The sequence below is a fragment of the Monodon monoceros genome, unplaced genomic scaffold (genome assembly GCF_005190385.1).
Source record: "Monodon monoceros isolate NGI ecotype Baffin Bay Population unplaced genomic scaffold, NGI_Narwhal_1 Super_Scaffold_2, whole genome shotgun sequence".
Taxonomy (NCBI): domain Eukaryota; kingdom Metazoa; phylum Chordata; class Mammalia; order Artiodactyla; family Monodontidae; genus Monodon; species Monodon monoceros.
The window spans coordinates 83,651,487-83,675,057 of record NW_021703776.1 but is presented as its reverse complement, the minus strand read 5'-3'; the positions used below and the strand labels follow the sequence as shown (position 1 = coordinate 83,675,057).

At 40.2% G+C, this 23,571-nt stretch overlaps 1 long non-coding RNA gene across 4 annotated transcripts in view; it reads left to right on the top strand.

The window, feature by feature from the left end:
* The window catches only part of LOC114901663, a 145,928-nt gene that overhangs the window by 6,514 nt on the left and 115,843 nt on the right, over positions 1 to 23,571 (top strand). For all 4 annotated transcript variants that reach the window (XR_003795246.1, XR_003795245.1, XR_003795247.1 and 1 more), the window contains exon 2: positions 18,090 to 18,260. This is a non-coding gene — a long non-coding RNA (uncharacterized LOC114901663). The remainder of the gene's footprint in view (positions 1 to 18,089; positions 18,261 to 23,571) is intronic.

Sequence of the window (23,571 nt, the reverse complement as noted above, 5' to 3'; positions counted from 1 at the left end):
TAGGTACTGGTGTTAACAGTAGTGAACAAAATAAACAAAACCTCCTGCCTTCATGGAGTTAACATTCCATTAGTGAAACTAGACTAAAAACATAAATAAGTAAAATATATAATCTATTTGAAGGCTTTGGAGAAAATGCAAGGGGAGGGGTTCAATTCTAAATAGATTGTTCAGGGAAGGCCTCACTGAATAGGTGTTATTTGAGCAAAGACTTGAAGAAGGTGAGAGAAAGAGCCCTGTAGATATTTGGGGGAAGAGTGTTCTAGGCAGAGGGAATAGCAGGATTGTGCCTGGCTTGTTTGAATTGTAGGAGGCGAGGTGATTGATTGGAGGGAAGTGAGTGATGGGGAGAGAAGATGAAAGGTAATGGATGGTAACATCATGTGAGCACTGGTTATTGTCTATGCAGGCACAGAGGTAACCTCTAGGGAACCAGGCCAGAAAACAGAAATAGGAATTTTAAAAACAAAGCAAAGGTATCAGAGGCTACACTTCATGGGGGGAAGACAGAGTCTACAGTTTAAGTTCAAGCTACTTACTAAAAGAACCATCAGCCCTTAGAAAACTGAGATCTGTCCACTGATGACTGGATGAATAAAATGCAGTATATCCATGTAATGGAATACTATTGGGCAGTAAAAATGAATGAAGTACTCATGCATACTGCAACATGCATGAGCCTTGAAAACATACTAAGTGAAAGAAGACAGTCACAAAAGGTCACATATTGTATGATTCCATTTATATGAAATGCCAAGAATATACAAGTCCATTCATATAGCATCCAAAAAACCAAAATACTTTGGAATAAATTTAACAAGAGGACTGTAAGTCCTACATACTGAAAACCACAAAATTTTGTTGAGAGAAATTAAAGTATCCCTAAATAAGTGGGAATAAATGGAAGATTCTGTATTGGTGATGTGGCAGTTTTCTCCAAATTGATCTGGAGGTTCAACAAAGTCATTGCCAAAGTCTCAGACAGGATTTTTGTAGAAATATATTTATAGAAATTGGCAAACAGATTCTAAAATTTATATGGAAATGCAGAAGATCTAGAATAGTCAAAGTAACTTCAAAAAAGAAGGAAGTTGGGAAAAAAAGAAGAAAGTTGGAGGACTTATATTACCTGTTTTCAAAACTTATCATAAAGCTATAATAATAAGAACAGTGTAGTATTTGCATACGGATAAACATGTAGATCAGTGGAACAAAATATCTAGAAATAGATACGTATGTGGTCAGTTGCTTTTCAGCAAAGGTACTAAGGTAATCCTATAGGGACAGCATAGTCCTTTCAGTAAACAGCGCTGCAGCAATTGGATTTCCACGTGAAGTAAAATGTACCTTGACATTTAGCTTACAATATACACAAAAATAACTTACAATGGATCACAGACCAACATGTAAAGAAGCAAACATAGCAGAAAGTCTTGTGTTCTGGGTTAGACAAAGATTTAGTCAATAGGATATAAAAAGCATGAAGTATTAAAAAAATGATAAATTGGACTTCATCAGAATTAAAGTTTTACTTTTCAGAAGATACCATTCTTAAGAAAATGAAAAGTCAAGCCACATAACTAGGAGAAAATATTTACAAAACGTATGTCTGATAAAGGATTTGTATGTAGAAAAAAAATAAAGAACTCTTAAAATTCAGTCATAAGACAGCAATCCGATTTAAATATGTACAAAAGATTTGAAGAGTCATTTCACCAAAAAAGATATATGAATGGCAAATAAACACAAGGAAAGAGTTTCAACATCATTAGTTAGGGAAATGCAAATTAAAGCCATAATGATATATTGCTGCACACCCACTATAATGGCTAAAATTAAAAAGACTAACAATCCGTGTGTTGGCAAGGATGTGGAGAAACCAGAATCCCCACCCATTGCTGATTGGAATATAAAGTGGTACAGGTATGTTGGAAAGCAGTTTGGCAGTTGCTTAAAAAGTTCAACATACACTTAACAAATTATCTAGCAATTCCATTCCTATAAATACATTGTCAGGAGAGATAACAGCATATGTCCATACAAAGACTTGTATACAGTGTTCATAGAAGCTTTATTTGTGATTGCCAAAAACTGGAAATAATGTAAGCATCCATCAGCAGATGAATATATAAATCCATACACTGGAATGCTGTTCAACAATGAAAAGGATTGGACTATTCATATATACAATGGCATGGATGAATCTCAAAATAATTATGCAGTATGAAAAAAAAGCCAGATTCCCCCCGCCCCCAAGTGCCATACTGTCTGATTCCATTTAATTGAAATTCTAGAAAATGCAAACTAATCTATAGTGACAGAGAGCAGATCCATGGTTGCCTGAGGATGGCTCAGGAGAGGAGGGAGAGAAGGATTCCAAAGGAAGGGGCACAATGAAACCCTGGGGTGATGTATATATTCATTATCTTGATTATGCATAGTAGCTTCATGGGTGTATACATACATCAGAATTCATCAAATTGTATGCTTAAATATGTGCAGTTTATTGTATATCAGTTACACCTCAATAAGGTTGTAAAAAAATTATGTCCATTCAAAAACCAAGCATATGTTCATAGCAGCTTATTCACAGTAGACAAAAACTGAAAACAATCCAAATCCATCAGCTGGTGAATGGATAAACAAAATGTGTGATATCCACACAATGGAATATTATTCAGTCATGAAAAAGAATGAACTCCTAATTCATGCTACATAGTACAACATGGATGGACCTCAAAAACGTTATGCTGGTTGAAAGAAGCCAGAAACAAAGGACTGTATGTTGTATAATGCTATTTATATGAAATTGTAAGAAAAGGCAAAACCATAGATTAGATCAGTGGTTGCCTGGGGCCAGAGGTGGAAGCAGAGTTTGGCTGTAAACAGGTAGGAGGGAGCTGTTGGGATGATGGAAGTATTCTTATTGGCAGTCGTGCGGCTGTTTATGTATAAACTTACTGAAACTCTTCTGATTGTACTATTAAAATGGATGACTTTCATGGCATATAAATTATACCTCAATAAAGCCATTAAAAATGGGTGGCCACTCAAAATTTTAAATGCTCTTTAAGAGGACCGTTCAAGAAATGGGACAGTATTGCTGATTTCATTGAACTCTAGTGCTTTGGAATACTTTGGTGAGACCTATTGAATTAATTTCTATGTCAGATGTTCTTTGAATTCTAATTGTGAAACAGAAATCATTATTAGTTGTCTTTCCCAGAATTTAGTGACCAGTAACAGCTGCATTTCCCTTGCATGTGAACATTGATTTAGAATGATTGGCTTTATGTTTAACAACGATTAACACCACCCACCACCACCACCCCCCCCCGGCCAGAAGAAATGGTAGTTTCTTAGATTGATACTCTGTTTGTGCACAGTAGTTCAAAAGTGTAGGTTATCCTCCACCTCTCATTTCTTCACAAAGGAAACTGATGACAGCTTAACACCTTTGCATTTTTTAGATGCAGAGAGGTACACCCTTCTAGGTGCCCACCCACCTGTCCCCAACACCATATATGTGGAGACAGCAAGTAATCTGGACATAAGGTCCTTGGGAATGGGAGGTAGAGTGCAACCGAGAGAGCTCCCCTGGAGCACTTTGCAGCTGGGTATGGCCATGTTCTGCACCAGAGTACGAATCAAGATCTCTGGGGAGACTGAATTTTACTTCCTTAGATAAAATCAGAAAATGACCTAATTTTAATGAAAAGATTAACAACTCTAGAACATCTTGCCTGTGATTCTGCCTAAGTCTATTAAAATAGAAAAAATTTATTCTGGAAACAACCCAGTTCTTTACCTGAAATTCATTCAGCCATTTTCCCAAATAAAGTACCAGTTATTTAACCAAATTTTTCTTTTTCTTTTTTTCCCTCGCCCCCTCCAAAGCAAATCCTTTATTCGACAAAGATTTATGGAACACTCATCTTTGTCAAGCACACCAAAGATAAGACATACCTACAAGGATAAAAGAAGCATGGAATTGAGGGTGGGAGCCTGATGATATGTAACCTGCCTCCTTGGAAGGAGGGGCGTTCAGAGAGAGGTTGGGGAAGCTTTGGAGCAGGGAACTTAGAAAGCTGAGATTTGGAGGATGAACAGGACTTGGCTGTTAGCCAGGTTGTCGGGTGTGGGGCGGGGGAGTTGCGAGGACCTTAAAGCTGTGGCATTAATGGGGTTTAAAGAAGAGAGACTAGGGTCAAGAGATGCAGTGAGTCCGAGTGACTTGACTTTGTGACTGGCAGAATTTGAAGAATGTAGGAGAAAAAGACATCAAGGATTAGTTCAACTTTGCCCTTGGCCATCTCAACAAGTGGTGATACCATTCACACCAGGTGAGAATACAAGACACCCAGGAGGTTTATTTGTTTTGATTGTTGCTTTGGGAAACCAATAATTCACTCTAGAGGTTTTATCAGAGGAGTGCAGCTATTTGCATACACCTGACTGAACTTTAAAGATGCCCCTCTGTGACCCATCATCCCCTGGGGGAACACACATGGAGCATTAGGGAGGAAAGTGAAAACTGACGTGGTCTTGGGGATGTCTGTGTTTGTTCATTATCTCGGGCTTTAGTGGATCTCATGTTTACAGGTAAAATCACTGTTGAAAACTTCAGGGCAATCACAGAGAGGAATAATGCTTGGACATGAAAACCTATCATGTTTAAGAATTTAGTAATTCCTTTTTATTACTTTTATCTACTTGACCTCTTGTCTCCACATTTTTTATCATATATAAAGTACATTCTTTATACTTCTTTGGTCCAAAGAAGATGAAAAGGGTAAATTTTAGAAAAGACTGCTCCATCCTTTATATGTATTAGCTCATTTAACTTTTAAAATAACCCTGTAAAGGAGGTACTTTTAATCCTATTAATTCTTGATAAAGATTAATAATAAAAGTATTTGGAAATCAACGGGTTTAAAATTTTTTGATATGCCTAAACACAAAGCATAAATTCTTATTCATATCCATTGACATTAGCATGTAAATGAGGATGACGAATTATTATTTTGGAAATTCTAATCATTTCTACCTTGTCCTTTTGAAAGAAGTACACTGGTAACAAATAGATCCATGATACACAAAATAATACTCTATACTTTTTGAGAATATTGAAAACTAATTTGGAAAATAACTCCTCTTCTTTCTGAAAATTTTTGCCCACTATGCACTTTCCTGTCTTTTTTAATGATCATGAATATATTACATTAAGCCAAAGATACTGTGTAAACGGTTGCTTTGAAACTACATAAAACAGAAGTTAAAATTAGGTTTTACTTACTGCTTCCAACTTATCTTTTAATAATATGTGGTCAGATCCTGCTTTAAATGTACTCTTGGTTGAGGTACCTTGAGGAAGTAAGTTGCTTGACCTCAGTTAGGCTGTTTCCTTGTCTATAAAAACACAGGCAATGAAGTACATGCTCCAGTGCTCTGAAACTCAGAAATAACTTCTTGGGCATGAGTGCCAATGTAAGCAGGCAGTTTTCTTTTGTGCCACAGGAGGGCGTGCCTGTGTTGTTGCTAACCGGAGCTGAGGCCTGAATTCCTTTGCAAGATGTGGCTGAAAAGTTAGGGACAAGTAGATTGCTGGGAAAATGTGAAAGAAAAAGATTATTTTGACAGTGCCAAGGGAAAGAGGTACTCGAAACATAAAGTGATGTGAAGGGAAGGATTGTGAATAAGATCCCTTTAAGATGTGAAAACTTTCGCGACATAGATCATTACAGATTTCCATTGCCAGTCAACAACCTTTTTTCTTTTTTTGCCTATATCTCAGAAGTTTTATTAATTTTGTTTTCCTCCTTCTTTGCAAATGTGTTTATAAATCGGTTATATCAAACAAATAATAGAACCCAAAGTTTAGTTTCTTAGTAGTGGTCTTGAGTGATTAATGTTGGTTAAAGATAAGTTGGATTGTTTGTTCTCAGTGCCTTGGATATGTACAAAATCTGTTTGCCCCAAATTAGGAAAATTTGAATGTTTTCATCCTGCCTCCCTCCGTGCACTTTTTTCCCTTTGTTTGAGTTTCTGAGTTCTTTGATGTTTTGCTGTCATACATAGCTCAGAAAGTTGGGTGGGGGACAAGGAAGAACATTGTTCTGTGAACCAACCCTAGGGACGTGGAACTAATTTTAATATACAGTGAAATCTTTACAATTGACAAGATCAGAGCTGTACAAATACAGTGACACTGGCAGTTGTGGAATTATTCTGATAAATTTAGGGAAATCATTTCATCTCAGCTATGTGACTGTTTCATGTGAATGTTCTTTAATTTAAATTATCCAGGCAACCCCTTTATTTTGCTAGTATTTTTTATTATAAATACAAAAATCATGAGCATGTTGTGTTTTACATAACTGTAATTGTACTTTTAACACTTTTTGTATTGGAAAATGTTCTGAATTTAGAAAGAATGATCCATAGGCATCTCCTTTTACTCTGAATCCTACTTTTAGAAGTTTTCTCTGGGGTTTGTTCCTGGTAATAAACACTATCCAAGTTCAGAGGCAGACTGCCCAGGTTCAAATTATCGCGCTGCTGTGTTTGAAATGTGACAAAAGCAAAGTTAGCCTAATAATTTCTCTCTCATTTGAATCTGATAGTTTCTTGAGCAGGAGAAAGAGAAGTGGAAATACTGTAGAAAATTATGCACTTTATCTGTGTGGCAGCCAATTTCAAACCATCTTCCTGGTACACTCTAAGGAGTTAAAAACATGTTAAATACTTTGAGATTGCAACGTTTTAAAGAGAAAGAATATAAAAGAAAAAAGAACTCTGTAGCTCTGTTTTCTTTGCTTTCACCATGAAATGTGATCTTGTTTCAAAATATGGGAACACCCCGTGCTAAACTCTTTTCCACATGAATGTCATCCGTCTTCTTTATTTTGGTAAAAAAAAGGTAGAGAATAGCTGATAAGAGGGGCAAGCTCTTCCTTTAAAGTTACTTTTAAAAATTATGGAATATTTCAAGCATATAAAGAAAGCATAAGGAATGTATATAATTAAAGTGTTATGTAATTAGTAAAACACTGTGTGTGTCCTTCCTAAGCCTGTCTCCTTTTTCTACCTTACAGAGGTAACTACCCTGAATTTGGTTTTTATCATTCTCTTGAATGTTTTTACGCTTCTGTTACATATGGATGTATTCCTAAACGTAGATAGAATTGTGGTACCTGTATTTTTTTTTTTTACGCTCTTAACAAATTTCTTAAGTGTTCAGTACATTATTAACTGTAACTACTGTGTTGTCCAGCAGAGCTCTAGAACTTTTTCATCTTGCACAACTGAAACTATACACACTAAAACAGCAACTCCCATTTCCCCTGACAGCCATCATGCTACTTTGAACTTCTGTGAGTTTGCGTACCTTAGGTGCCGCATACAAATGGAAACCATGCAGTATTTGTCTTTCTATGACTGGCTTATTTCACTTAGCATAATGTCCTCAAGGTCCATCCATGTTGTCCCATATGACAGGATTTCCTTCTTTTTTAGGGTTGATTAATATTTTATTACACATATTCTTTATCCCTTCATCCATCAATGGACATTTAGGTTGTTTCCACCTGTTAGCTGTAGTAAATATGCGAGTGCAAATATCTCTTTGAGATCCTGATTTCAGTTGTTTTGGATAAATATCCAGATGTGGAGTTGCTGGATCATATGGTAGTTCTATCTTTAATATTTTAAGAAACCTCCATACTGTTTTCCATACCAGCTGCACCATTTTACGTTCCCAGCAACAGTGCACGAGGGTTCCAATTTCTTCACATCCTTACCAACATTTGCTTTTTTTGGTGTGTGTGTGTGTGTGTGTGTGTGTGTGTTTAATAATAGCTATTCTGACAGGTGTAAGGTGACATCTCATTGTGCATTTGCATTTCCCTGAAGATTAGTGATGTTGAGCATCTTTTCATATACCTGTTGGCCATGTGTATGTCTTCTTTGGGGAAAAGCCTATTCAAGTCCTTTGCACATTTTTAATCATTTAACTTATTTATTTATCTATTTGTGTATCTATTTATTTATGCTGTTGAGTTGTAACAGCCCTTAAATATCATGGATATTAACCCTTTATCAGATATGTGATCTGTAACTATTTTCCCTCATACTGTAGGTACTCCTTTTCACTCTGTTAGATTGTTCGCTGTGCAAAAGCTTTTTAGTTTAATGTACAGATGTTTGTCTGTTTTTGGTTTTGTTGCAAGACCAGTGTCATGAAGCTTTTCCCCTATGTTTTCTCCTAGGAGTTTTACAGTTTTGGGTCTTAATGTTTAAGTCTAATCCATTTTGAGTCGACTTTTGTATACAACATAAGATAAGCGTACAATTTCATTCTTTTGCATGTGGATATCCAGTTTTCCCAACGTCATTTATTGAAGAGATTGTCTTTTCCCTTTTGTGTATTCTTGGCACCCTTATTGAAGATCTACTGACCTATATGCGTGGATTTATATCTGGAGTCTTTCTCTATTCCGTTGGTCAACGTGTCTGTCTTTATGCCAGTACCAGTTTGAGAAGAATTAGCTTTAATACTTCTTTAACTACTTGATAGAATTCACCAGTGACCATTGGTCCTGTGCTTTTCTTTGTTGGGAAGTTTTTTTTTTGTTGTTGTTGTTTTTTCGGTACGTGGGCCTCTCACTGTCGTGGCCTCTCCCGTTGCAGAGCACAGGCTCCGGATGTGTAGGCTCAGCGGCCATGGCTCACGGGCCCAGCCGCGTGGGATCTCCCCGGACTGGGGCACGAACCCGTGTCCCCTGCATCGGCAGGCGGACTCTCAACCACTGCGCCACCAGGGAAGCCCTGTTGGGAAGTTTTTGACTACTGATTCAGCCTCCTTAACACTCTTCAGATTTGGTCTTCTTCGTGATTTGGTCTTGGTGGGTTGTAGGTTTCTTGGAATTTTTCTGCTTCTTCTGTGTTATCCAGTTTGTTGATATATAATTATTCATTGCGGTCTCTTACAATCCTTTTTGTCTCTGCAGTATCAGTTGTTACGTTTCCTCTTTCATTTCTGATTTTATTTATTTGAGTTTTCTTTTTTTCTTAGTCTAGCTAAATGTTTTGTCAGTTTTGCTGATTTTTTTCAAAAAGCCAACTCTTTCGTTAATTTTTCCCTATTGTTTTTCTACTCTCTATTTTGTTTATTTCTGCTCTAATCTTTATTATTTCCTTCCTTCTGCCAACTTTGGGCTTAGTTTGTTCTTGTTTTTCTAGTTCCCTGAGGTATAAGTTTAGCTTGTTTATATGGGATCTTTCTTCTTTTCTAATGTAGGTGTTTACCACTATAAACTTCCCTCTTAGTATTGATTTTATTATATCCCATAAATTTCAGTACGTTGTGTTTTCCTTTTCGTTTGCCTCAAGATAGTTCTAATTTCCCCTTTGATCTCTTCTATGACCCGTTGGCTGTTCAAGACTGTTGTTAATTTCCACATGCTTGTGGATTTTCCAGTTTTTCTTCTGCTATTGATTTCTAGTTTTGTTCCATTGTGGTCAGAACAAATACTTGGTATGATTTCAGTCTTCTTAAATTTGTGTGGTACATGTTTTCAAACAAGATATAAATTGTACCTGTTGAAAGGAGAGCTCCAAGGAAAGCAGACTCTGAGAAGGAAATTAACAGGCAGGAGGTTTATTAAGGAGATTTTAGGATTAACACCTGTGAGAGAGAAGGATGTGGGATTGGGCAGAGAGAGAGAAATTAGGCTGCAGTGCAGTCATAAGAAAGGCCTTAGCCAATGCCAGAGGGAGCCCTGGAGGTGGGACAGCCCTTCAGAATTGTCCTAAGTTGGGGCGAGGAGCCAAGCATTCGTAGCCTCGCTGTGACCAGTTATCAGGCATAGGCTGCCCCGGGAGAGGGGACCTGACTTTGACAAGGTGACTCTTTTCAGCTGAGGGCTGTCAGCCTGCAGCACTCCCAGTAGCTGGGGGAATAAGCCCTTCATCCATAAAGGGAGACCTGAGCAGCACATCTCAGCATCCATCACTTGGTACATATCATGTGCATCATCATAGCTTGCCTTTTTGGTCCAATATTATGTTTCTGAGATTTACTCATGCTAATATCTATAGCTGTAGTCACTCATTTTATTTGTTTTTACAGTATTCTGTTTCATAAATACGTCACCTTTTTAAAATACATTTTCCTGTCGAGAGACATTTTAAGTTTTGCAATTTTTTCACTACTGAAAAATGTGGCTGTAAGCATTTTTTTGTATCTCCTTAGTGCATGTACTTAGTTCATCTGGGGTATATAACCAGAAAATTCCTGGGTCTTAGAATGTGCACCACTTCAAACTGAGTAACTGTAATGAAACTGCTCTCTACAGTGCTTGTACCTTGCTCCGTATCCTCACAAACACTTGGCATTGTCAGATTTCAGTTTTGCCGTTTGATGGGTATAAAATGGTATCTCACTGTGGTTTTAATAAAAATTTTGTTGATTACTAGTGAGATTGAGAATGTAGCTACTTGAGTGTCTTCAGTGAAGTGTGTATGCCAGTCATGTGCCCCCTTTTCCTATTGGTTTCCTTTTCTTATTAATTTAAACAATCTTTATTACCCCTTCTTTGCTGTCTATATGTGTACAGTTATCTTCTCCTGGTTTGGGGCTTGATCATTCACTTTTTAAATAATGCTTTTTGTTGAATAGGAGTTTCCTTGTTTTTTTGTGGTACGCGGGCCTCTCACTGTTGTGGCCTTTCCCGTTGTGGAGCACAGGCTCTGGACGCGCAGGCTCAGCGGCCATGGCTCACGGGCCCAGCCGCTCCGTGGCATGTAGGATCTTCCCGGACCGGGGCACGAACCTGTGTCCCCTGCATCGGCAGGCGGACTCTCAACCACTGCGCCACCAGGGAAGCCCAGGAGTTTCCTTTTATGCAGTCAAATTTAATCAGTCCTTTTTGCATTGTTTCTTTGTGTCTTATTTGAAAAATTCTTCCTTAGGCTGAGGTCATATAAAAATATTCTCCTCTGTTTTCTACTAAAAGTTTTGCTTTTCACAGGTTCACCTGCAATCCATCTAAAATGGAGTTGTGTGTACATTGTGAGTTGTAGTTACCTCATTTTATTTTCCCATGGACATCCAGTTTTCCTAGCAGCATTTATCAATGGTGCATCTTTTCTCTACTGACGTGCAGTGCCATCTTGCCACGTCAAGTTTCCATCTATGTAGGTCTTTTTTGTTTTATTGGGGTTTTTTTCTTGCTTCAGTTCTACACTTTCTTTATGATATCTTTATTTCTTTATTGTATCTTATTGTCTGGTAGGGTAAATCCTCCCTTCTCCTTGTTCTTCTTTAAAATTGTCCCTACTTTTTGCCTTTTGTCTGACATGCATTTTAGACTTAGATTACAAGAAGAATCTTCCTTGGATTGAGTTCATGCGTTGACTTTATAGATTAATTTGAGGAGTCTTGACACCTTTGCAGAATAGATGTTTCCTGTCAATGTCATCTTTAATATCTATATCTAGGTATTTGTACTGCACACATAATTTTTATACCTTACCTTTTTACTAAATACTGACATTTTGCATGTTAGTAAATACATTTCTTAATCAACAGTTTAAGGTCTACGTAACCATCCATTTATTTAATCATGCCCCTGTTGACAGATTAACACAGTTCACAATGATTATTCTTGAACTTACATCTTTCCCATCACTAAATTATGTATAAATATTCACCTGTGTTTTATTCTTGTAATGCTAGGCTGTTATATAATTAAACATTTATCTGAAATAGATTTAGAGGTAAGATGTGAGAAAAACATCTAACTTACCCCATGGGCTTGGCCGTATTCACATACTTTGTCCTTTTGGTCTGACTTTGCCTTTTTTGTTTCACTGTCAAGGAACCATCAGCAGTGCGCATACCGCGATAGACGTTTGAGTAAATGAACCAATTTTTAATATTTGTTGTATTTTCGGGCATGTTACTCTTCCATGGGTCCGTCTGTTGATTCCAGATACACACCACACTGTCTTAAGTACGGGAGCTGTTAGAACACCCTGCTTCATCAGCAGCAGCGTATTACTATTTTTTAGATTTGTCTGGGATATTTCTACATCATTTCTCTTTCAGATAAACTTTAAATAGTTGGTCACTTTCCCTCTAGAACTGTTATGATTTTGACTGACAGTGTGTTAGTTTTCTGAAAAAAATTTAGTCATTTGTATTTTAATTTCCTGGCCTAACGAGTACTGCATATTCATCCAGCTTATGAATTCTGGAACTTTTTGGTTAGAGAAGATAAATCCCCAGATTTCTTTTTCGATTAAAATTCAAGGCAATGAAGGAAATCCATCGCAGCAAACGGAGGCATGCCACATGTTTATTCTGTAGACAAGTGTCTTTCTACATTGAGCAGCACTTCAGGGGCTTCACCTCCCCCCTGCAGAACATGGCTCACATGGTACCATGTGCCCTGGCTGGACAGATTTTTGAAACTAGAGTTGTGTACTCCTTGGCCAGAAAAGTCTTTTAATGGTCTTCCTCCTACAAATCTTTAAGGGAATTCTGTGCCTCCCCTTCTCTGATTTACCTTTTTTGTGGTAAGGAAATAGGACACAGAGCCTGTAGGGTATGGGAGGGAAGGCTGCATAACTCTTTTTCACACCTGCTTGGATTCTGGCAGTGCTACTTGCTAAGTGAAGGCTAGAGGCTGGTTTGTCGTGTGTTTTCACAGAGCACTGGTGGCTCCAGGCCAACGCATTTAGGCTTTGTCTTTTTTTCTTGCATAAAATTGCCTATTTTTCACTTCAAATGGGGGTGTTAGGCACTCAGAGATGTCTGTTCCTGTTTCACATGCACACCATCTGTGGTCCCTGGCATCTTAGGTTCCCAAATTGGCCGAAGTCGGTCAGCATACGGAGTGGCCGGGGTCCTCGCCTGTGTTTTTCCCTGTTGGTGCAAGCCAGTGTTGCAGCACCCACCTGAAGCGCCAGGCATTGGTGCCGTGGACGGAGTTTTTAAAAGTTTGAATAAACTATTTATTTAGAATACTTTCAGAAAAGTTGCAAAGATAGTACAGAGAGTTCCATACATCCCCCACCCAGTTACCCCAGTTGATAACTTTTACCTTATCATATTTGTCACAATTAAGGAACAAGCATTGGTACATTGGTACATTAGTATTAACTAATTAAAATCCACATTTTATTCAGACTTCACTAGTTTTTCCGTAATACCCCTTTTCTGTTCCAGGATCCACCCAGGATATCACATTACATCTTGTCATCATGTCTTCTTAAGTTCCTCTGGTCTGTGACAGTTTCTTAGATTTTCCTTAGTTTTGATGATGTCAGTTTTGAGGAATACTGGTAAGACGTTCTGTAGAACGTTCCTCAGTTCAGATATCTCTCATGTTTTTCTGATTATTAGCCTGGGGTTGTGGGGTTTTAAGAGGAAGACCACAGAGGTGAAGTGATACTCTCATCACGTTGTGTGCAGGGAACATGCCATCATCACGACTTCTCCCTGATGTTGCTGACCTTGGTCACCTGGCCAGGGTAGTGTTTGCAAGGTTCCTCCACTGTAAATGTATTCTCCCCACCCCACCCCACCCCTTAGCATACTCTACTCTTTGGAAGCAAGTCAGTAAGCAGAGTGTAGTCCTAATTTAAGAGACTTGTTAATTGTCCTATCTGTCTGGACCCTGTTATATTTAAACCATGCCTATTATTTTTTGTACTATTTTTTGTACTTTGTGTTTAAAGCCTTAAGAATAAATAAAAACTGCCTAGGCCTAAAAAGGACTTGAAGTAGTTAGTAACTATGTTTCTCCCAGTCTTTGTATACTTGCTTTATTGGTTTTATTTAAAAATCTTCATATCCTGTGTGCTACATCCTCGTACCACGTGGGCTACTCAGTTCAAACCTTAGGAGTTCACATTACAGATTGCTTGTTGTGTTGTCTGTGGGGTGAAATTCTCAATTAATTTGATTTTTTTTGTCTGATTAGTTTTTTGAACTCAAATGACTTTACATTTTCACTTCAAGTCCATTTCTAAAGAAGAATGAAAGAAGAAGAATATTTTATTGTTTTGGCATATAATAGGAACGTTCTTGAAATGATATATATAAAAATTGTTTTTGTTCATCAAATCATCATTGTATGTGCTCTTAAGGAACCTACTATTTCAAAAAAACCCTGTAATAAGTTTGTGATGCCGAAAATGACTGACTTTGCAAATCCACATTTGTAGACACTTCATTTCATCCATAGGTGTGCACGTTTCATTAAGGTGGACTGGTTAAAGTGTGTTTTCAGAACATTAGAACTTCATGTTCCTTCTTCTTACGATTGTGAACTTACTTAAGAAATTGTTTTTAGTGTGTCAGAGGATTGTGTCTGTAAGCCCATCTTAGAATCCAGTACTAGAAGAGAAAGTTCAAAAAGTACATTTTAAGGGGGCTTTTGTTCACTTCATGGTCAACTTGGTATGACAACTCAAAAACAGAATAATGTTTTTAATCAACGGCAGGGGAAGTCCCTTCCCTGGCCCCTCAATTCTACTTTCAGTCAGTCAAAAGAGTCTTAGATTCATGTGGGGAATTCCCACGTGTTCTATAATAAGTCTCTTTAGAAGCTTTCATATATGTGTGGAATGGAGGACAGTACTGCATACGTTTTCTATCTGTTGTGTCAGTGCTGTTCAGCATACTGGTACTGTGTTTTAATATTACTCATTCTTTTTTCTAAGTATAGATGTGCAAGAATGAGAAAGGCTGAGCTTTATAAAATGAAAGAGAAAAAATTAATTTGTTCTCAGGTCGGTTAAAGGCCCGTTAAATGTAAGATCTTTGGATATATGCTGGCTCTTTTTTCTGCAGTAAGTAAAGAAAACTCTAGAGAGCTTTGGAGACAGGAGGCCCCGTCAGCTGCCTTTCGCTGCACGAACCGGCCCCTCTCTGGTTAGCTGCAGGCTCTCCTGTCCTTCATGCTCAGAGGCAGGCAGAGTTTTACTGCTCAGATCTGGCAGATATGTGTCCTGCACTTACAGTCAGGTCAGATTCCTAAGGACTAGAAGTGCTCTTCAAAAAGATATTAAATGTTGAGCCATTTTGGGGAAACTATACCAGGTTGAAGATCCATGACGTACCATAGGTAATTGGTATACTCGGAAGAAGGCCAGAGAACTTGTGTGTGGACCACCTGCGCTGTGCTGCACTTTCCTGAGCTGCGTGGGCGAAGCCATGGCTTCTGGGGGGACAGGGTTATGTTTACACTCCCGTTGACTCCATTACCTTGTCCCGCCAGGGACATGTGAGAACCCCAGCAGCAAACAGGAAGCGGCCGTCCACTCCACCACTCTGCACGCGCATTTGCAAAAACAACTTAGTACCGAATGGAAGTTGTCTTCGATGAGAGGAAATCTCATAATTGGTACACAGGAGGCAGGGTGCCTGGGCGTCCTCTGCCTCGTCCTCCATGCCATGCCCGGGCCTCGGTGGGGTTTGTTGTTGGGGAAAGAGATATGGAGTACTGGGGGAGGTGGGCATGGAACAGAGGCTGTCTTTCCCTTAAGGCATTTACAAGTCCTCCCAGCCCCATCCAAAAGCCAACCAGGAGTAAAAAACAACAGCAACAAAAGTTTCTCCTGAGTTTTCCTGGTGCTTCCGCAGGTCTTTATATCTCAAAACCCTACTTAACATATTTTCACGAAGAACTAAATTTTGGTGTTCCTATGCCAGGAAGATTCCATCTCTGAGGGTACCTTGAAACTGTTACCCATCTTCTATTGCCCCCCTTTTTATGTTGCTTCTCCTCTAAGATCCCCTCTGGTTTTCCTCTGGTTGCAAAACTTCAGGGAATTGTGCATTTGAACCACCTCCTGCTGAGCTGTCTGTGCCCTCCAGTGGACTTGGGACAGTCCTTACGGGGTCCTTACGTGCCTGCTCTGAGCCGGTCTGCTGGAGAGCGCTGCATGGGCTGCCTTGTGGAGTCCAGCCCCCCTCAGTCCAGAACCACACTGCATCTCAGGGGCGGTTTTGAAGCTGCACAGTGAATACCTCATGCAGTAAAAAATTTTTTTTCAGCTTCATCTCTCTCCTACATTCATTCATTCAACAAACATTTATTACGTGCTCATTTTGAACCAGGCTCTGTGATAAGGTGAGAGATAACAGAAATAAAAAGGCCCAGCACTGTCCTCAGTAAGCTTCCAGTCTAGGGAGATAAATAGAGTGCAGTGTGGTAACAGCTTTGATACAGAAGCGCCTGGGAAGGCCTGCAGTCCAGACACTCATGGCAGATGGTTCCGGAGAAACTGATAGATGACCTAGGTTTGGGAGGCTGGAAGATGGGGGAGAAGAGGGGGGTTATAGTAAAGGAAGGAGAGTGAGAGCCAGGGGATATGTAGGCTCTGGAGGTGCTCCCGGGGGAGGTTGCTGCCTATTCAAAGGCCTATACAGTCTAGAGACTGAGGAACATGCTGGAAACCGCAGGGTGTCAGGACCTGCTTGAGGTTAGTGTTTGTTAAAGAAAACTTCTCAGACAGTTGAGTTATGAGCACGTGGCAGCGTTTTATTACAGTTTTGCAACGCAAGGGAAGAGGCCCATGGTAGGTGTATTCAGAGAATCCCTCTTGGTAGGAAGAATGATTAAATCATCATTGAAAAGAATGTCTGGTTATAAATCCTTAGACTCTGATAGCTGACAAGTCAACTGGGTGGGTGGTAGTGAGTTCCCAGAACAAACAATCTTCTTCAAGTTCATTAGAAAGTTGCCTAGAAAAAAGCATTTTATCTGGAATGCTGTTGATGTCTTTTCACTAGGATGTTGTGAATTTTACAGTAGGCAATTTGGTTCTGTTCCAGACCAGGTTTGGGGCAGTTTTTCTTTTATAGGTTCAAGGTCACAGTGGAGTGCACGTGAGTTTTCAGGGATCTGCTGGTGAAGAGCTTTGTAACCTAAGCTGAGGAGAGTTTGGATTTTTATCCTGAAGGCAATAGGGAGTCACTGAGGGAATCTTCAACCCCACCCATCAGTGTGGGGAGGGGATTAGCTGCAGTGTGAGGCTGCAGCAGCAGGGGTGGAAGTTAGTAGAATATTTTAACTCTCCAGGGGAAAAATGAGAGCTCTGAGTTCAGTCTGTCTCCTCCTTTGCCCCCCTCCTCCCCAGCCCCTCCACCTGGAGCAGCTCTGAGACAGAAGCATAGCTGCGGGGTGGAGGTGGGAATTAGCAGTTGCTTTTCCTCCAGAAGAGGCGGTTTTAACTTTTTAAATTTAAATGAAAAATTTTCTTGCCACAATAAAAGAAAAGATGGTTATGTTAGGATGAAGGTGAAAAGATTTTAGAGGAAGAGCTCAGGGAGGAGAGCCGCGACCCTTCCAGTGGGCGCTGGGCCCCCTCTGCCTCCAGCCCTGGGCCTGGTCCCCCACCCTCTCCTTCCAGGCGTGGTCCGTCTCTGTCCCGAGACACCAGAAGCAGTGTCAGAACCCAGGGTACCACCTGGACTTGGCCTCGGCCTTGAGGCTGTCCTCAGCATCTCTGCCCTAATATGCTGTAATTACGTAAGGTTCTGTCCTCCCTCAGAAATCTGCAGGCTGAACCTGCTACTCCAGGCTGCTTCAGTGCATCTGCTGCGGTTAAAATAGAACCTTCAGAAGTGCCCTTGCCCCAGGTTGCATACCTGGTGGCATGTGACGATCTGCGCTGTGTTTTCTTGTCACTATTTAACGATGTCATGGTGTCATTCTGTGCACAGGTGTAGCTAGGTTACAAGAATTCTCAGGGAACCTGAACTCGGGCTAGGTCTCAGTCGTTTGTGGGGTCGTACCCCTGTAACCGGATTCTTCTTTGGCAGGTGTCTCTGTGGTCTTACTGTTCCAGTGTTTTCTCTGTTCTCTCATTATAATGTTTAATCACTGTCTTGTTAGCATACTGCCATAAAAATAATCCTCCATAACTACCTGCTATAAATTGTACGGGCACATTTGAGAATACGCACTTCTCTTCTAAACTTGATGTGAATAGGGACTTGCCCTTAACCTCTGTTACTCTTAGAAACATATATTCAAAATAAATAATCATTCTCCTTTTTTAAAATTGTCATCCAGGTTGCAGAAATATGTGCCTCTAAGAACTCAGGAGGACCTACTTTGTGGGAGCAAAGGTAGTGAGTCATACCTGCAAGCTTGGAAACGAGAGTTCACTTGTGCCTCTTCATCCAGTCGGGACATTTCCTCGGCAACCATTTATGCAGCAGTTAAAAGATGAGGAGTTAAGAGGTATGTACTTGGACATTTTAATCCTCAGATGCAATCCCTGTCAGATTGAAAACCTCAGTTTTCATTTTTTTCATTTAAAATAAGTAAATCAAAATGCTTAATAATTATAGAAAAGCACACTATTAAGATATGTGTATGTTTTGTGCTGTCTTTTTTTTTTTAACATCTTCATTGAAGTATAATTGCTTTACAATGGTGTGTTAGTTTGTGCTGTATAACAAAGTGAGTCAGCTATACATAAACATATATCCCCATATCTCCTCCCTCTTGTGTCTCCCTCCCTCCCACCCTCCCTATCCCACCCCTCTAGGTGGTCACAAAGCACCGAGCTGATCTCCCTGTGCTATGCGGCTGCTTCCCACTAGCTATCTATTTTACATTTAATAGTGTAAATATGTCAATTGTGCTGTATCTTCTTGATGCTCTTTCTCTGATGGGAGTGTTTGTATATATTAATGCTGGCTTATTTGGGAAAGCAGAATAGAAGATTACTGCTTGAAGTGATTTCATTTAGCCGTGAAGTTATTTGGAAACGCAGATAATCTTTTCACATGCCTGTATCTGAGTTTTGTTATTATCAGAATATCAGCATGGGGACCAGGGAAGTCTATTAATCATTTGTTTCTTCTTTCAGTGTTCACACTTAAATTTATCTCTCTCCTTATGTGTTAGTTGTTTCAGTCTCCCTTAGATGGTTGCTGAAGTGTAATGCTCTGTGGCTTGAGGGAAAATGTGGAAGGGAGTGAGGGACTCTTCCACCAAGTAGACACAACCTCGGTTTGCTAAAGGTTTTCCTCCAACTCTTCACTCTCATCCTTCTTAAATAGGTTTCTACTTGGATGTCCATGAGGATATGATAAATATTCCTCTTCCTCTGTGAAACACTAATGCTCCCAGACTTTCTTTAACATGGACTTGCACTAATGAAAACTACAGTGAGATATTGTCTCACACCGGTCAGAATGGCCATCATCAAAAAATCTACAAACAATAAATGCTGGAGAGGGTGTGGAAAAAAGGGAACCCTCTTGCACTGTTGGTGGGAATGTAAATTGATACAGCCACTATGGAGAGCAGTATGGAGGTTCCTTAAAAAACTAAAAATAGAACTACCATATGACCCAGCAATCCCACTACTGGGCATATACCCAGAGAAAACCATAATTCAAAAAGAGTCATGTAGCACAATGTTCACTGCAGCTGTATTTACAATAGCCAGGACATGGAAGCAACCTAAGTGTCCATCAACAGATGAATGGATAAAGAAGATGTGGCACATATATACAATGGAATATTACTCAGTCATAAAAAGCAACGAAACTGAGTTATTTGTAGTGAGGTGGATGGACCTAGCATGTGTCATACAGAGTGAAGTAAGTCAGAAAGAGAAAAACAAATACCATTTGTATGCTAACACATATGTATGGAATCAAAAAAAAGGTTCTGATGAACCTAAGGGCAGGACAGGAATAAAGACGCAGACGTAGAGAATGGACGAGGACACGGGGATGGGAAAGGGTAAGCTGGGACAAAGTGAGATAGTCACGTGGACGTGTATACATTACCAAATGTAAAATAGATAGCTAGTGGGAAGCAGCCGCATAGCACAGGGAGATCAGCTCAGTGCTTTGTGACCACCTAGAGGGGTGGGATAGGGAGGGTGGGAGGGAGGGAGATGCAAGAGGGAGGAGATACGGGGATATATGTATATGTATAGCTGATTCACTTTGTTATAAAGCAGAAACTGACACACCATTGTAAAGCAGTTATACTCTAATAAAGATGTTAAAATAAAAATTAAAAACGAAAACAAAACATGGACTTGCACTAAATTCCATCTTAATGAATAAGGTGGCTTCTTTTCATGCGCCAGTGAAAGAGGAAAGTCCTACTAGTTACATGACAGGCTCGTTTTCAATAGTGTCAGAGATAATCTGAAGAGAACCATAATATTAAATCATTAGTGGTGCTAATTTTAAATAGGGCTATGCTGTGATCCTAGATCAGGTGTTCTGTAGAAATGTTAAACCCAAGATGAAATCTAGCGATTGGCTGTTTTCTAACTGGAGACTGAGAGAAGCCACCTCCCCACTCTGAGGGCCTGAGGGCTTCATGAACGTTTCCAACTTCTAGCCACAATAATTTGAATTTTCTTTTGGATACCTCAGTCGATTCCCTTCTGTCGCCAGCAACTTTGAGACTTTAACTGCAGAAATGTGACAGATTAAGTAGGTGAACCTTGTTGTTATGGTTTTTTATCTCCTCCCTGGGTACCTAGATCTGTGGAAGAAATTATAACAAATCCCTGGTCTAGAGTCAAGCCTCTGGACTCTTTTTTTTTCCTATAGTGAAAGTGAAAATTTACTAATTCTTAGAGTCAAAATGTATCTAAGCTACTTAATTCTTAAGTCCATTTTGACAATGACCTTTTAGTGGGACTGATGATGCAATTCTACCCTTAGCTTTAACTTCTTTCATTTCATTACATATTTGAAATGTCAGGCTGTAGTTCACGAACTTCCTTAAGTTATTTTTACACTGGGGTTATAAATAAGATAATAATTTGGCTTATTATTTTTAATATCTGTGACTTTTTTTGTGAAATAAAAATTGATTTATCAGTTGATTCATGCATTCATTCACTGCATGTCTCCTATTTGCCAGTCACTGTATTAGGTGCTGGAGATACAAAGATTAAGACCCAGTCTCTTACTTTAAAGGTGCTAACAAGTACACAAGGAGAGGCGCATAAATAAAGATTGTTATAAGAACAGCAAACACTTCTGTAGTACTTACTATATGCCAGGCACTGTTCTAAGTGCTTCCTAGGCATTAACTTTAACTCATGTATTGATAAAAAAAAAAGCCCTATGATGTTCTTACTATTATTTTCTCTATTTTACATAAAAACAAATTAGGGCCCGGAGAGGTTAAGCACTTGTCGAAGGTCATAAAGCTCATTTTGGTTGACAGTCGAATGTAGTTAAGTGCAGAAACAGAGCTGCCTATGGAATGCTCTGGCAGAACAGGGGAGCATCCAGCTGGGGAAATGGGGAATGGAGATGTCGTATCAGTGACATCTTCCCGAAGGAGACAATCCCGAACAAGTGGGGTGGAAGAGGCAGATCTCTCTTTGAAATATTTATTAACATAAATGCCGCATCATAAATGAGTTCATAGGTCAAATCAGTGACAAATACCAGAAGATGAGGAGATAGCAGAAATATACCAGATCCCTGCATCTTCAATTTAAACGACAAGGAAAAAGATTTCCCATTTTGAGGCAAACACTTATTTTCAATTGGTATAAAGTACGGTAAAAACTTGGCATTTGAAAAAATCTAATAGAAATGTTAATTTACTTATACTCTGTAAGCATGTGGGATAAATGTTTGATCCTTTGGAAGATTCTAAAATGAATGCCCCATCACTGAAGATCTTATCTTGGGAAACCTGTAGTAATCTAATAGTCTACTACTAGTATTTATTTGTGTAAACGCAGGGGAAAGATCGGTTAACATCTTTCAGATTAAAAATTGGCAGAACTACCTGATTAGGTAAGTTAGTTTCATCATTACAGAGATGAAAAACTATTCAGAAGGTGGGCTGGTGGCACCCATGCCTGGCCTGGCTGCGCTGGGTCTTTGCTTTTCCACCTTCCTGTCCATCCCCTACTTTTTTGAGCATCAGCCGTGTGTTTAACCATCCTTTTGCCCCCCACCCCCCTATAAGTCTTCTCTGCTGACTTCCTCATTACTCCCACTCATCACTGATGACTACCTCATTGCTCTCCACCCTGCCCCAGCTTCACGGGATGACCCACCTCCTTCCCTGACGGCATGGGTTTTGGGGCTTGTCTTCACCAGTGATCTCCCCAACTCCCCTCAGTTCCCCACTTCCTAGACCTTGTCTACTCATGGCTCAGATCAGTAAGTCAGAAATTCCCTCCTTGACCACATCCTCTTGTCCGTCCACCTTGTCCCACAGAGTTACACCCGCTGCCTCTCCTTTGATCTCACTGAGACCTCCGTAATCAGTGGACTCCTTTGCTCTGTACTTAGCCATTAGTTCCTTCCTGTCTCTGTTTCCCTCCTTGTCCACGTAGAATCCGTGGTCCAGGTTTTAAGTCACTCTCTTGCCAGAAGCTTACACCTCCTGACCTTTCTGTCCTTTTGCTTTTGCATCCAGGCTTCTGAGCAGTGTTGGAGCGAATCCTACGAGGAGGTAGTTGGTACCTGTTGGCATAAATTGAGGTGTTGCCCAACACTGCACAGCACTTGCATGATTCTGGTTAACTGTCCTACTCGTTCTTCATGGTGCCTGTTACTAAGCTAGTCCAGTCCTCAAACTCATGGTCCTTCTCCTCCCCACTTACTCTCATCAGCCGAGTTCCTGCAGTGGAACTCTCTGTCCCACCTGCCACGGAGCCTTCTCTGGTCCTGATGACCTCCTGGTTTTTCATCCACCTTTTATACTGTCTTAATTGTCTTTGTAGGTTTTCATTTCCATCAAACTGACTTCTGTTATAAGACGAGTACAGACATCTGTTTTCTCTCCTAAGTACAGTAAAACATTTTTGTGCTTCTGTCCTTTGCCTTCTGCTGGAATTTATTGGAGGGTGGCAGGCCCCTGGCTTTCTTGTGCTGTGTGTGTGTGAGCACTCACGTGGGCCGCCAACCTTCGTTCTGTGACCTTAGCCAGATGCAGTGCCAAGCCTTACACAGGAGCCACCTCCCTCGGCTGCTAGATGGTTCTGTGCTCTGCAGAGATAGTGCCCTAGGGTTTATTCTGCATACGTGCAGTAGAAGATTTGATTGGCATCTTTCAGATTAGAAATGGACAGGAATTCCGTAGATAGATCAGTTTTATTATTACAGTGTTCTGAAAGCGTTGTCTTCAGCATGGCTCACCTTTGCAGATTATCGAGGTGCACTGAGGTGAGAGATTTGGCCCCCACTTCTGCCAAGTCAGCCTCAGCTCTGTTCTCGTCTACGCCTCTGTGTGCTGATTCTCTGATCCGCTGTTGGAGGATTGCTGCCCCCTCTCCTGCTGCTCCCCCGTGCTCCTGCTCCCCCTTGCTGCTGCTCCTTATAAATGCTGCTGCTCCCCCATGCTGCTGCTCCTTGTAAATGCTGCTTTTCCCCCGTGCTGCTGCTCCCCCGTGCTGCTGCTCCTTGTAAATGCTGCTGCTCCCCCGTGCTGCTGCTCCCCCGTGCTGCTGCTGCTTGTAAATGCTGCTGCTGCTTGTAAATGCTGCTCCCCCGTGCTGCTGCTCCTTGTAAATGCTGCTGCTCCCCCGTGCTGCTGCTCC